This window comes from Rhopalosiphum maidis, chromosome 2 (assembly GCF_003676215.2).
Source record: "Rhopalosiphum maidis isolate BTI-1 chromosome 2, ASM367621v3, whole genome shotgun sequence".
NCBI lineage: Eukaryota > Metazoa > Arthropoda > Insecta > Hemiptera > Aphididae > Rhopalosiphum > Rhopalosiphum maidis.
The window spans coordinates 69,972,362-69,987,716 of NC_040878.1; the positions used below are offsets into that span (position 1 = coordinate 69,972,362).

A 15,355-nucleotide genomic window follows, 5' to 3' on the forward strand; every position below is an offset into this window, starting at 1 on the left:
AAAACTTTCAATAATAACTAAAAATAATTAATATTATATATTAATTGGTGTCTTATATTAAAGACAGTATAGTCATTAATTGTTTAAAAATTATCAAATATAATAAAAATTATTATTTATTATTTTTTTTTTAATAGTTTATCTTTTAACATATGATAAACTTATTTTCATTTAATTGTCTTTTCACTTATTCTAAACTATATATTGTATTTATATTGTAGTTTTTCAGTTTTAAATTATACAAATAGGAAAATGGTGCAAATGACATACAAAAAAGTTCTCTAAAAACTATATTTAAATAAATAATACAATAATTTTTGTGAGATTTATCAATTTACTTTATACATATATTTTTATAATATTATTAAATTAAAAAAAAAAAAAAAAAAAACAACAAAATAGTATGCCATAAAAATATGTATAATTAAAAGAATATCTTTCATGGTAAATATAATGCAATTACAATATTAATTGTGATTTATTTAATGGGTGTATTTATTTTGTATTAAAATATTTTACACTTTGGATTATTTAGTTTTGTTTTCAAACCAATATATTATGGAATATGTTTTAGAAATTTGTATGGTGTAAATATTTGTGGTACTTCTAGTTTAAAGTAAACAACGATAGTGGACATTTTATTGTGTTTATCGGAAAAGCGAAAATCAGTACTCTCTTAGACAAACATGTATGCGCTGTAAATCGAAATAGTGCTGTAAAACAACTATAAGATGGTTTTATAATTTATATTATGGCCTGTTACATTAAAACATGGTGTCTATTCAAAAATGAAAATTTTAATTACCAAATAATTATTTATTATGTCCGTGCATCCTGCTGGATATTTCTTAACGAAAAAAAAAAAAACATTGTCTCTCCATAATACTACTATACTTTAAGACGTTTCAGAACTATTGATTCGTATTATGGCTATTGGCTACAATTATAACACTCATAAATTTTGGAACCTGATAGGATTCGTGTTCTGAAAATCATAAATTGGGTTCTTTTACTATTTCTTTTATATAGTTTAATATTTTAATTTCACTGTGCAATAAACTTTATCGTATAGTTTATTCCTCGATATTTGTTTATACCATAATTTAAAATTTTTTTGTACCGGTGTTATAATTGTTGGTAAAAGGAAAAGTTAACACACTAATTATGTATGTAATTTTAGGGGCAATTTGACATTATTGATAATAGACGGTAAACATTATACTGAGAATAGCAGAATACTAATTCAGCAATAATTGGCATACGGTTCACAATAGAATTTTGCTAGTCAATTCTCGTGTCTTGATGTTTTGCAATGCACTATACTTGAATATGTTACTGAATTTATGCTAGATCATATAGTGTTGTAAATCGAAAAATAAAGGATCATTGTAATATTATTTCAGTTTGATCAGGAGATAATTACACTCTGTATTGTGATGATAGTGTAATTTCCTTTATAATAATAATCATATAATAGTGGTAATTACTCGCCACAACAGGATAACGGAAAAAAATAAACATTCAAATGACTAAACTAGCTGTTATTATTGTTGTATAAAACTAGTAATACATATAGTTATAAGATCGTTTAAAAATGATTAACGATAATTTTTACCGTGATTTTCGGCACGAGGAGCCATCAGAAAATTTAAATAAGAAAGTTATTTTTCAAAGTAATCCAATAATATTATATAAATAAACTTTTTAAATTATGATAATAATTATTATTATTATTTTTATTTTGATTGGTGCTTATTTCATACCAAAAATGTTTTCATTGCCGTTAACATAATATGAATACATTAATCTATAAATGGTAAAATTACACTATCAATTGTAATTATTATTATTCTAAATAATAATAACTATATATTCTGTTTATACAAATATAGCAAGTATAAATCACATATTTTAATTACATTCAACATTAATTCTCTCTCTTCTTTTTAGTTGTTCTTTTATGTAATTTACTTTTTTTATTAGTTAAAAAGTTTACTGTTATTTTGGAAAATGGTCATTTAAACCATCATCAAGATTTATTTCGTTTAAAAAATATTTTTGGTTGATTTATCTCTAGTTCGTATTTATTTATCACTTACTTTCGACTTAATGACGAATTCGTTTTACACATTAAAATATTTCATGTTGAATATCGATGTCAACCTTACAAAATAAACACATTTAAACACAGAAAAAATTCTCAGTAACTACTCATACTACAATATTTTATAAGATGTCATCTAAGATTTTTTACTAACTTTGTTTTTATATTTTTTTATTTAGGGTTTAAGTTATTTATAATAAAGTTAAAATATAAATACCATATAGGTAATTAAATGAATCATGTATATTATTGAAGACGAATATACTAATAATTGAGTGGTATCGTTGATTTTGATGTTCATTAGTTATTAGTTTATTCAGCAATGCGAATAGACTTAATTTTGAGTAATGAATTCGTCTAACTAATTCAGCTATTCCAGTCACGTGGATGAATTAAACGAATTTATTATCCAATGACAAAGTAAAAAATTAGAGATAAATTTAAAAATAAATCTTTGTTGGCTTTGATTTTTTTTATTTTAATGATTACTGGATAATAATTTGAAACAATTTATTAAATTATATTGTTTACATTCAACTATACAAATTCTTAGTTATAAAATCTTAAACAATGTCTCGATTAATGACTATTTAAAATAATAAAAGCACTCTTTTTAAGATATCATATCTAAATATAATCAAAAAATAAATTAATACATTTCGTTTCAAGTTTAATAATTGAATTTAATTGTCTTGAGATTATTATAAGTTATTTTAGTTTTTATATTAAGTTAATTGTGTTAGTTGTAAAGATTAAAAACATAATATAAAAATAACTATTATAACATTATTTTTTTTATCTTTATTTCTAATAATATTATCTTTCTCATTTTTATATTTTTATTTTGTAATTAAAAATAATCTTTAATTTGTTCTTTTAATACTAATATTTAAAAAATTTAATAAATTGTAACTTTTAATTTTTTATTATTCTATACCTAGCACATTTTGAAAAGAAATAATCATTTTCTGTTTTATATTTATCAATTAATTATTGTAAATTGTACCAAAGATAATTTGCCTCAATTTAATGAATAAGCTCAATGCATTGTGTATATATTATTTTAAAAATAATTGTGTTTTTGTAATATAAATATATATATATATATATATATTAGTTATGGGTTAAACTGTTCAAATCTCGAACCGAATCAAACCGAACCCTTGATGTTCGGTTTGGTTCAAAATTCGAACTCGGCATGAAAAAAATTCGAACCGAACTATCAAACATATTTTACTGTTCGAAAATTAAACTTGAAAATATTTTTCAAGCCAGACTTACTGGTCACAAGTAACGGGCACTTTATATACCATTTATAATAATAAAGATAAAATGTATTTTTTCGAGTTCGAGTTCGACTTAAAATGATTCTAGGTTCGGTTCGGTAGAAAATATGAAGGTTCGGTTCGGTTGAGTTCGAAAAAATAATTTAAAGTTCGGTTCAAGTTCAGTTTGATTAGTATTATATATATATATACCAATTCAGTAAAGGGGATTAAATTGCATTTTTAAAATAAATAATAACAATAAATACTATGAAAATACAAATACACATTGGATGTGTCATATTATATGGTTAGTTAATCGGTTGTAAACTTTTTTTTTATTTATTTATTGAGTTTCGTCAAATTTAATTATACACAAGGAAAACACAAATATTCATACTTTAATAAAATTAACGTATGATATATTTAATAGAAATTACTAAGTTATCATTTTTTGTATTTCCTGAGATACACAGATTTGTTTTTTTTATAGCTTATATCATATGGCATATTTTTTTCTAGAAGTATATATTATAATATTTCTCTAACCATCTGATGTTTTTTCTTCGATACTTTAGATAAGGTTAGGTTATGTTACTTGCATATATTTCAAATATACGAGAATATTATTAAATATTTATATTAATTTTATAATATTCAGAATTTACATTGATTGAAACTTTGAAACGTTGCTGAGAGATTTGCATAGATATAGCAGGTGATGATATAGTCGTCATAAATTTTCTATATGATAACTTTTGACATCAGAATGAATCCTGGTTTCTTTATACAACAATTTGGTGTCTTGTCGGCCTGTCATTGAGACTAGAAATTTTATAATGTAGAAGAAAACTTCTGCGTTTAAATCAACTCCTTCTATATTTATGATAAAGTATTGCTGGGATGAATTCATTTTGAGATAGTGCATTTAAGTTCAGAGAAATGAGCATACTGAAGTTTGATTGAATAATAATTTTTCATACGTTGTACCTTGAGTAAGAAAATTTTATTAATTTTCTTTAAACAAACTGGTTATTACCTATTAACTTTATTATGTTTATCAGAAAAATAGATCATAAACATCAAATTGATATTTTTTTTTGTATCTAATGCATCCGAATTTTATTAGTTTTCCTATTCTATTAGTTATATAACCTTGGATATAATTCTTATAGCAAGTATAAAATATTGCGTGAATACTATTGTAATAATGATTGTTATTTTTTTAAGGGATTCTTAGTAATTTTTTATATTATACGACGATAAAATCATTACGTGTAAGTACCTATTCTTATGTACGTTTATTTTTAGTAGAGTAAATTTTAAGCTGATTAGCGGTACTCATAATCGTTTTGTATTGTATATTTATATCATAATCAAACAATTATTACCTTATTACATTTTTTTTTCAATTCTTCTAAAATTTAAGTCTTAATAAACAACTTTTTATAACACAGACTAAAACTCACAAACTCTTATTTATATTAATTCACAACGCAATATTCTATAGGAAAACCGGAAAGATATCATAGATATTTTATTTTCTTTATCGAGAAATTTCTCATAGTTTGTACCTTCTATTATTTATTACACTGATTTTATATTTTATTATTCCATCGGAGTTTTACATTATCAAAATAATTCAAGTGCGCGCCCAATTCAAGCACGATCGAATAAAAACAAATTAAAAAAAAGTCACGCCATGTCTGTGGGCGGTATCATGTAATGATAGGTATGATTCAATGGGTACTAACATATAATATATATAATAAACCGCGCTAACAGTGGTTTTAGCGTTTTGTTTCTCTATATTTTACATTTATTCCACCACCTTCGTCATGAAAATACTACAACTGTTTTTTCTCTAACGTGCCGCGGTCACGTAAACGTCCGATATGCTACTATTACCTACACGGTAAAAGTGTACGAAATAATATTTTATACAGAGAGAAAAACGGAGACAGCGGCCAAGTCCAAATGTATAATGCATAAGCGTTTTGTGTATGCGCTGAAATAATAGCCGGATAAAGTCAGCGAAAGCTTTCGGAAGCTTAAAACTTTCTGCCCTGAAAGTTATTGTTCAACTTCTTGAACGCTCAAGAGAAGCAGAAGAATACGAAGAGGGTACGCACGCAAAATCAACACACACATACACACGCGCGCGCATGCACAAAAACAAACTATGCAGCGTCGACTATATCGATGTCACTGGAGATAGTAGCGAAGACCTTGCCTTATTGCCTTATCGTACCTTATATTATTGTAAACCAAACATCACACAGTCTTCTATTGAGTTAACTCATGGTAGGAGCAAAAAAAAAAAATCAAACAATACTGTTGTATGTATCTTTGTAGGCATGATAATACCTATAATATAACATTCAAACTTGTTACTAAATTGTTTACTAGAAAAAACTCACTAATGGCGTTAATAAATTCATGCGAAACACCGAGTGCGATAAGAAAAACAAATAAAAAATATAAAAATGACATAGATAGAGACAGAGAGATAGTGAAAACGTAGAGAAGAGGAATACGTTTAAAACGAATCTAACATTGAATCATAATTCAAAGTATGATTACATGGTCTTGTTTCCTGTTCTTTATTCGGCTTCCCATAACATTTTTGTATTCAAGTATTTGAATGAAAACACGTGTAAGCGTATACTTCTAATACAGTTGTCACGAACACAATAATATTTTAGCGAAGATGCATTTTACTACGAAAACACACCGTTTCCTTCCCCGTCGTCAATGAATAGTTTATTATTATAATTATTATTTATGTTATATTGTCTTATAATAATGTCATAATATCTTCTTGTTTGGTTATTTATGAAGGAAATGTCTCACATTCTTTATTTTTTTACTTTCCCTTGATTCGATTGGATATGAGTACATTTTTAATGTAGTTCTATTTGAACCATCATAATAAAATTTAATTTTCATATTATAATATATTCATGTGTAATAAATATAAAGAATTAGTTATTATAATGTTATACACTATATTATAAACGATTTATCTTAATATGATTAAACTTGAATAATAAATTTTAAATTTTAGTTTAGATTATTTAAAGTATTTTATTTTATTTAATATAGGTGCTCGTGCATATTAAATAAATCATCGTAATAATATTTAAAATTATATGAAAACTGTAGATATTCTTCACATTTAATGATTTAATACTAAGTTTAACCTATGTACCTTTTATACATAAGTATAATACTAGAATTAAATTATTATAATATAGTATTTTAATAATCGTTTCAAGAATATTAAAAATTACAATACATTGAAAAAATCTACCTGCAAGTTCGACGAAAATATTTTAATAGTATTATTTAAGATGTACGAGTATCAAACATATTAATGATATTTAGTGTTTTTATTCCTTAAGCTCTATTTACATTTTACAACATCTCTACTGATCGGAGTTTTAATACCGATGATACTTTTTAAAGATAATTTTAGTGATTTTAGATAAAAGTACAAGGTTAGGTTATTTACTTACTGGTATTAAATAGTTATTACTTGCAATTTATATAAAAACTTTGAGATAAAAATAAAATATATACATATTTACAACAATATGAATGGTTTTTTATGTGATATAATTATAATAGTAATAGTTTAATAACACAAAATGTATTTATTTTATAAGTACAACTGCCTATTGATATTTTATAATTTTATGAAAAAACATAAGTAGATATTTTTATACTCAATTTATTTTATACTAATGGACATTTTAAATTTTAACTTATTCAAATTGAATGTAAACGCTTAATTATATTTTTCAACTCTGTTATTTAATTTTCACAATAAATTAACAATTATTAGTGTCATGATAAATTTTTCAATATAAATTAAAAATAAATATTATTGCTTAATGTATAAACTTGACCAATTAATTATTAAATGTACAATAATGCATCATACTTATATTTAATAGGTTTATCATATATCATTTTATTTATTATTGATTATTGATATGCTGTTTACATTTAGGGTGATAAATTATTGTCATGAAAATTGAATGCTACACAGACCTGAATCAAAATAAATAAAATATAACAATTAATGCATTATCGAATTTTGAAATATTGTTAATATAATCTACTACCCAAACGTGTTCAAACATTATTAGTAATATTATTATCTAAGTTTGATAAAAAAAAAAAATAAATATGAATATTATATAAGATTATATCTATATACATTTATTTAAGAATTGAAAATTCCTGGAATAATTACATTATATTAACTAATATTTTATAAATACATTTTTTTAAATTGTTATTATTAAATAATTCAGAAATATAGAATATGTAATAAATGATTTATTCTTCAGTAAATTCCTGCTCAAGGTTTTTGTATATTTAAATATGTTTCAACTATGTAGGCGGTGTCTGAGTTAGGTCTGATAACGGTGTTAGGGATGTTGAGGTAGTTGAGTTCATCTGTTTACTGGAGACATTTTGTAAAAATATGGTTGACTAATAATTTGGTACCGTGGTTAATGCACATAGCATATCCATGTGTTAGTCGAGCGTGTCTGATGCGGAGTCTATTTATTATTACTTTTTTTCTTATTTTCGTGAAAGGGTTTGGAAAACCAGTGATGGAGTGTAAGATTTATTTTTAATTTAGTGTCTTGTTTGAGTCAATGATGTATTTACCATTTGATTTTGATGAGATCTTTTATTTGGGTTTTTGTGTCTACAAAAGTAGTTATATATTTGAGGGTATATGTTGATTGTACTGCTTTCTTGGCTTCTTGGTATGCCTTTATGTTGTCTTCTATGTCAATGTGTAATCACTAGATAAGTGATACTTTGATTCCTGTTCTGCTTGATTGGCTTATTTTTTTCTGTATAAGTTAAGCTATATTTGAGGTGTTATAAGTAATTTTGAAACTCATGATTATGGGAAGTGAATCTGATTAACTATATAGCTCTTATGACTATGGTAATGTATTATCTATTCTATTCTTTTGAGGATTGCTATGGATTCAACTGTGTAAATGGAATAACTTTTAAATCTGGTGAAAATTTTTAGTTAGTTATTGTTATACCTACACCTTCTACAGCTTGGGAGGCGTCAGTGTAGTATCTCGTTTAAATTGTTCTTGTAGATCAATAGAAGAGTGTGCTCTTTTTTGAATTTTGTTGATTTATGTCAAAGTTGGAGGTTTACGTGGAGAAATTATAAGATTGAACTTTTATTGTCGAGTTAAAATCTAAGCCATGATCTTTAACGTACTAGGAAGTTTTGTCCATTGTTAGATTGATCATTAGATGTTATATTTTTTGATTATTGTGACTCTTCCACTGGCTATGTTTGATGTTCTTCTATTTTTACAAATTTAATTTAATTTCAGTATTTAAATATAATTTATAATAGACTGAAGTTTAATACAATATTATAAAACTATATAGTATGAATTCACATTTAAAGAAAAAATAATTAGTTATTCGAAATACATATTATAACAATAATATTATGGAAATTAATTTTGGTGATGACACACTATTATGTAAATTTTAATTGGATCTTTACATACTTCAAAAAAAAAAAAAAAAAAATTAAAATCCCAACCCCGAAAACATTTCAAATCTATATTTAATTATTTGAAATCTGAAACCTACGTTTTCCATAATAACCCAATTTTATATCATTATATTATTATCACTTCTATAATTTGTGTAAGCCAATCGCAATATATCATAATCTCAGTTTCCCACTTTTAATTGTGTGTATTAGGTTTATTAAATTAGTAACAGAAAAGTCAGTAAATTGTGTAACTTACTATGTATATAATATTATGAATATTTCCTGTACATTGAATTTAAAAAGTGTATTTGTTTTAGGTGTATCCAAAATCAGCATGCATATTTTATATGCGACCGCTCTGTTTTTGATGTTGACTTTGTGTTTTATCGACGATGCTTCTTCTAATGGTAAGATAACTTTTTAAAAATATATTTTATTAGATATAGCGTTTACTAAAATAATAAGCATAATACTACATGTATTTTATTACTATGTTTAATACTATGATATGTAAGGATAACTAAACTCACTAATCCAATATTTCAGTGAATACTCTTAAATATAAATAATTCATAAAGAGTGATTATGTTATCAAAAAACTCTCATTATTTTAAAATCTATTAACCTTATTTATTGAAAATATTTGTTTAACATTTTTTTTTTTTTAATTAATTATATTTTTAATATGTTTTCAGGTTATAATCTTTTAAGTTTTTACTATTTTGAATGAAAACATACATTTTTAATGTTATATTCCAAATCAAAATATTTTTTGTAGTATATTGATTTATAAAAATAAAAATTTGGACGAGTAGTCTTTGAGTTATAATTATTTAAAGCTTACGTGAGCAGAGTGGAGTGGTACGAAGATAACCATAACAAAATTTTGATCACTACTCCGCTTTTTCAATTTCAAATATTTATAGCTCAGAAACTACTCGCATGAATTTGGTTTTAATTATTTTGAATAATCATACTATTTTATTAATCTATATTAAATGTTATAATGAAAAACACAACAACTATTAGATTATTTAATATGTCTCTTATTTTAAAGAAGACCTAAGCTTAAAATGTGATTTCTATAGTGAACCTTTTTCTTTTCGGATATTCTGTAATTACTATTTTTAGCCAGACACTATTTTTTTCACAAATGTAAAATTACAACATTATAAAAGAATATTAAATAAATGTTAAATCAGTATGCCCAATATAAGTGCCTACAATTATTAAAATAAACAACAATGAACTTTTAACTCAAGTACTTATGTGGCTACGCTTGTATTACATACACACACATGACTACCGTATGCAAATATCTATATGACAATATCAACAGCTAACAAAAAATTTACTGGTTCCTCTATGGTATACTATATAAATTATGTATAATATTTTAAAAAAGTAATAACCTTATAGAAAACGGCTAATTTATAAATTTAAAACTGATCTCATATCGTTTCAATGGTAAATTAATAATACAACTTTACATCGGTAATCAACATTTTGACTGAAAAGTTACACAGGCCGAAAAGGAAAGGTTCAATTAACCAAAAAGGGTCTCACCTGGCATCTCATACTAAACAAAATGTACGATTTATACCTTGAGGTCATTATACTACTATTCAATTATAATAATTGACTAGTCGGATAGTATCTGAGTACTTATTTGATTGTTATTTAAGTACCATAATATCAGATATCTATTTAGTTTTGGTTTTTGGAATCGGTGCTTGATAAAATGTGTAGTGTTGACATATGATACCATGACTAATCAATAATTATTTACAAATACATTTATTTTATAATAATAACTGTCGGTACTTTGTTTTTAGATTTTAAGTGGTGAACAAAATGAAAAATACGTATGATAAAATCTATTAATTTTGTTTTTTTTCTGTTTTCAATTGTTAGAACTACCTTTAAGCTTTATGTAAGATACTTTGGACTTTTGCTGCCGAGATACTGAATTTTCTAATCCCCTTAATCAAAGATACGATATTATATGGCTTTTTTTTCAATTAATGCATTCTTCGTAATAAACCAATACATCTAATAAATGTTTAATTTAAATTATTTCATGTGATGTTTGCTCAATACTTTACCAAATATACTAATAACAATAAAATTAATCGAATTCGATATCATAAAGTCAGTTTAAAGTCAAATATATTCATAAAATATCACAGAACTAGCAGATATCTATATTTAATTTAATATATATGATGCTAACAATAACATTATCTGAATTGCTGATCAAACAATAATATTTTCTTATAAGCAACGTTTTTATTGTAAACACAATATATTCATATGAAAACACCGAAAGTACATTTTATTTGAATAACAATAAACCTAAGTATTAAATGAAATTATTCTTAAAGAAATTTTAAATCAATAATATATTCATAATGATATTGATTAACATTAAATTATGAAATAATAAATTTAAAGGTTAATTTATTTTCTAAGAAACTTCAAAAAAACCATAGTCCCATAAATTATTAAACCGTTCTAGTATTCTACGTGTTTAAAATTGTAATTATTATTATTGAATTGTACTGTTGAATTACCAAATACTACACGTCACTTAATAACTTAATTTAATTTGTATCATAAGTTATAATTACATAGGTACTCTTTAATTAATTACTATGAATTATATTTCTTACATAAATAAATCGTTAGTTTAAAATAATTATATTTAATTTATTACATAGGAATAAGAAGTAGATACTGCCTTGTGTCATTCTTTAAGAATTAATAATATTTAAATTGAATTTTTATTGGTATAATTTCGTTTAATAAAGGTACATGTGTTTTTGTTAATTTTGTTTAATGTAAGCTTGTTTAAAATATTATTTTTTTTTAAGTGTAAACACATTTCATACATCTTGAATAAATCGTTACTTTTTTCACAGTATGTTTATTTGTACCTGAATTTGAATAGGAAAATTCTAAACTAAGTTAATTTTACAAATTTTTCCTATGATTATTTTAATCTGTATATTGTTATTATGTATATTACTTTATGTACTCAAACAAATCTATAGACATTAATAACTTTATTTTTTTTTTAATATTCTAAATCACTATTATTAATTATAAACGTTATTTAAGCATCCAAAATAAATATAAAATATAATTGTTTGAATTGTAAAACAAAATTATATTTGTTAATTTTAAGTAATATAAACAACACTTTGAAATAAAATAAAATAAATTAAGTCGACAAGATAACTTTTATAAATAATTCATATATACATATTATATACATATAATATTATAATATTATAAGCTAATTAATTTGAATAGAAGTAATGGAACTATAGAATTTGACTTAAGTCAGTAACTTATTTAACATACAATTTAACTATTTATATATATATCATATACGTTAATTTTGAAAATTTGTTAATTTATTCAAGTATATATTTTTTTAAATAATCACTTGACCAAACAATTTGGACATTTAGATGACATTTAAATAGTGCAGCCCATGTTGGTATACACGAGCCATTAAGTGTGCACATAATGATATAACGCATATGGGTACGATAAATGTATTTTCGACTGTTCATCATTGAATTCGCTGATTTAAATAACATTAAAACGTATTAGAAACGGTGATATTTCACCGATGTAATTTCACTCAACAACTCGTAGTTCGATTAAAACGTATAGGTACTCACCACAACTACACCGGAAGTGTGTAATATTTTACCCCGGGACACATATTGGCCTCGTCGATTCATTATTCGTGTACGCATAACCACAGATGTCGATTTGATTTCGACAAATTGCATTCGTGATGGATGGCGTTTTGTCGGAATGAAGTGTAGTGTGGCCATGTCCGGTCACACCCCATACGTTATATACATATGCGACTATCGTTTGTATTTGTTGCGGGGCGTTCGGTTGTCTTTCAATATGTAAACATAGGTAGGCACTGATGTGTATACTAAACGGTATAATAGTAATAATAGCATGTGTGTTGATCGTGCAAAGGCACAAAGCTCACAGTTGCTCGATGGTTGGCGTTATTTTTTTTTTTTCAAAATCACATTTGTGAATGCCACCGTCGGTCGGCCGGTCGGTACCTGAGTGATGGTGGAGCGGGCATAAACCAAAAATATGTGTGTACGATCAAAAAAAATAAAAACAAAACAAAAGCGGGCACGAAAAAAGTCGCATTGATTCATGTTGGGTTTTTTTTTCTCTCGTTCCACAAATCTCGTTATACACTCTACATAATGTAACCCCTGCGAACGAAATGCCGGTGTCTAATGGTTTACCAATGACGAAAACGCTAAAATACGCACCACATGTGCAGCTGCGTACACCCGAAAACAGCGATCCGAGCGAAAATTCGTATATTTATATCTTTTATCCGTGTGTTTCTCTTCGCGTGGTTAACCATTTTTCCATTATTCACTCGTATGCAGTTGAGTATTGTAAACGTTTCATAGAAAACTGTAGAGTGGCTACGGTATTATCGCCAGACTGTGTGATGCAAATAACAATTATAGTGTCGTAAAAGAGCCACGCGTTAGTTAATTTCATACCTTTAATAAAGAGCGAAGAAAAAATGTCTAATATGAAAAACATTTTATTTTTTTTTGTAATTAAATACTGTTTGTGCAATACTAATACACAAACACCCTTTATTTACAGAAAATTATCAATAAAAGACATTTTCAAGAATAATTTTCCTTTAAGTTTTTCTGATAAAGATAATAATAGTTATATTACTAGAAAATGAACAATCAATGTCATTTATGCTAACATAAATAAGTACTGTCTATAAAATTATACTTATAATTATAATGCTTATTTAACACAAATATATCATAATAAATTGATGATAAGTATATGCAGAAATATTGCAGTAATGTTAAGACATGTGTAATAGGTACAATTCAATTAAATTCAAATTCCGTTATAAATTTATGAATGCTTATTTTATTTTATTATGTACATATTGTAAATTACCAACCGCGTTAATATTAATATTTACTAGGATGTATCATAAGAAATATTTGATTTTTAAAACTCAAATTTAAAAATGATAATAATTACATTTTTATTTTTAGTTTACACATTATTGAAAAAAAAGAGTAAATTGCAAAAATGTTGAATACCAGTTTAATGATCAAACAAAAAATATGAAATTCAAATGGTTAAATTATAAAAATTAGAGTATGTATGTTTAGTATTATAAAGGTAAAAAAAATACATGTAGATTCTATATTTGTGTAACATTTGTTAACTACACAATAACAATAATATGCAAGAAAACCATCTTTTGTCTGCTGAATTATAAAATATACGAAGAGCTTACAAAACCCAACTATTAATCGTAATATTTTAGAATAATGCGTCTCAGGTTAAAGCTTCCAAGGTAGATTCAATCGATTACAATGTGCATAAAAGAAACAAACGAATATTTTAATTGCGCTGTTACTTCTTTTGTACATTCATTTCGAACGAAACATAATGGACTATATGTATTATGCGTATAATATTTATTATAATCATGTACAATATAAATGTTTATAATAATTATTACAATTTGTTACAAAGGTATGTGTGTTTAAGACTTTATGACTATAATTTAATTCCCCGTCTTAGTGTGCGTTGTTTTATTGTGTATTTTTTTGATTGTATTTTGTTTACCTTTTAAAATTGACACTCTCTAAAAAATACGTGTTTAAAACTGAATTACTAAGATGAGTAAATTCAAAAATACCAGACAATTCATTGCTAAAAAAACATTGTTAATTTGTAAGAAACAGAAATTGAGTTTTAGCACGTGTCTTATACAATGTTCAATTGGATCGAGTGGTGGTGACAAATAATTGAATCTCTAACAACCCAACCATTCACGATGCTCATTGGACAGACGTTGAGGAATTAGCTCCCGACCGGTAGTTGGAACGTATCGTTGGAAATATAAGACTTTTATAGTAGTTACTCGCTCGTTCTATGTAATTAATGTGTAGGAATTTCGGTCTCCGGATGACCGGTCGCCGAGTCGTTTAATCATCAAAGGCCGGTAAAACACGATATAGCTCGTATGGGTATAGACCTCGAAATCGTAAACAAGTACAACCCATTATATCTTTTCAACTACTTTTGTATTTCAAACGAATTATTGTCAATCGTTTGCAACATCTTCTTTACACGATAGTTGATAATACAGTTATGTATTAATCATCTTAGTTATTGTCACTAATAAATTCTAATAATGAATTCTTAAATTGTCACAAAACCAAATCAAAATGTAAATTTACCGATCATTACCAATTTATATATTTATTTAATAGAAAAATTAAACCATTTTATTGTTGTTTCTCTAGTTTAAAAATGTTTGAAATTACAATCCATATTATAATAGCTATTTGGAACTCAATATTCTTAGTAGTT

The 15,355-nt window shown here is 25.0% G+C and overlaps 1 pseudogene; it reads left to right on the forward strand.

Annotated features, from left to right (window-relative positions):
• LOC113552315 overlaps positions 1–15,355 on the forward strand; it is a 245,017-nt pseudogene that overhangs the window by 11,190 nt on the left and 218,472 nt on the right.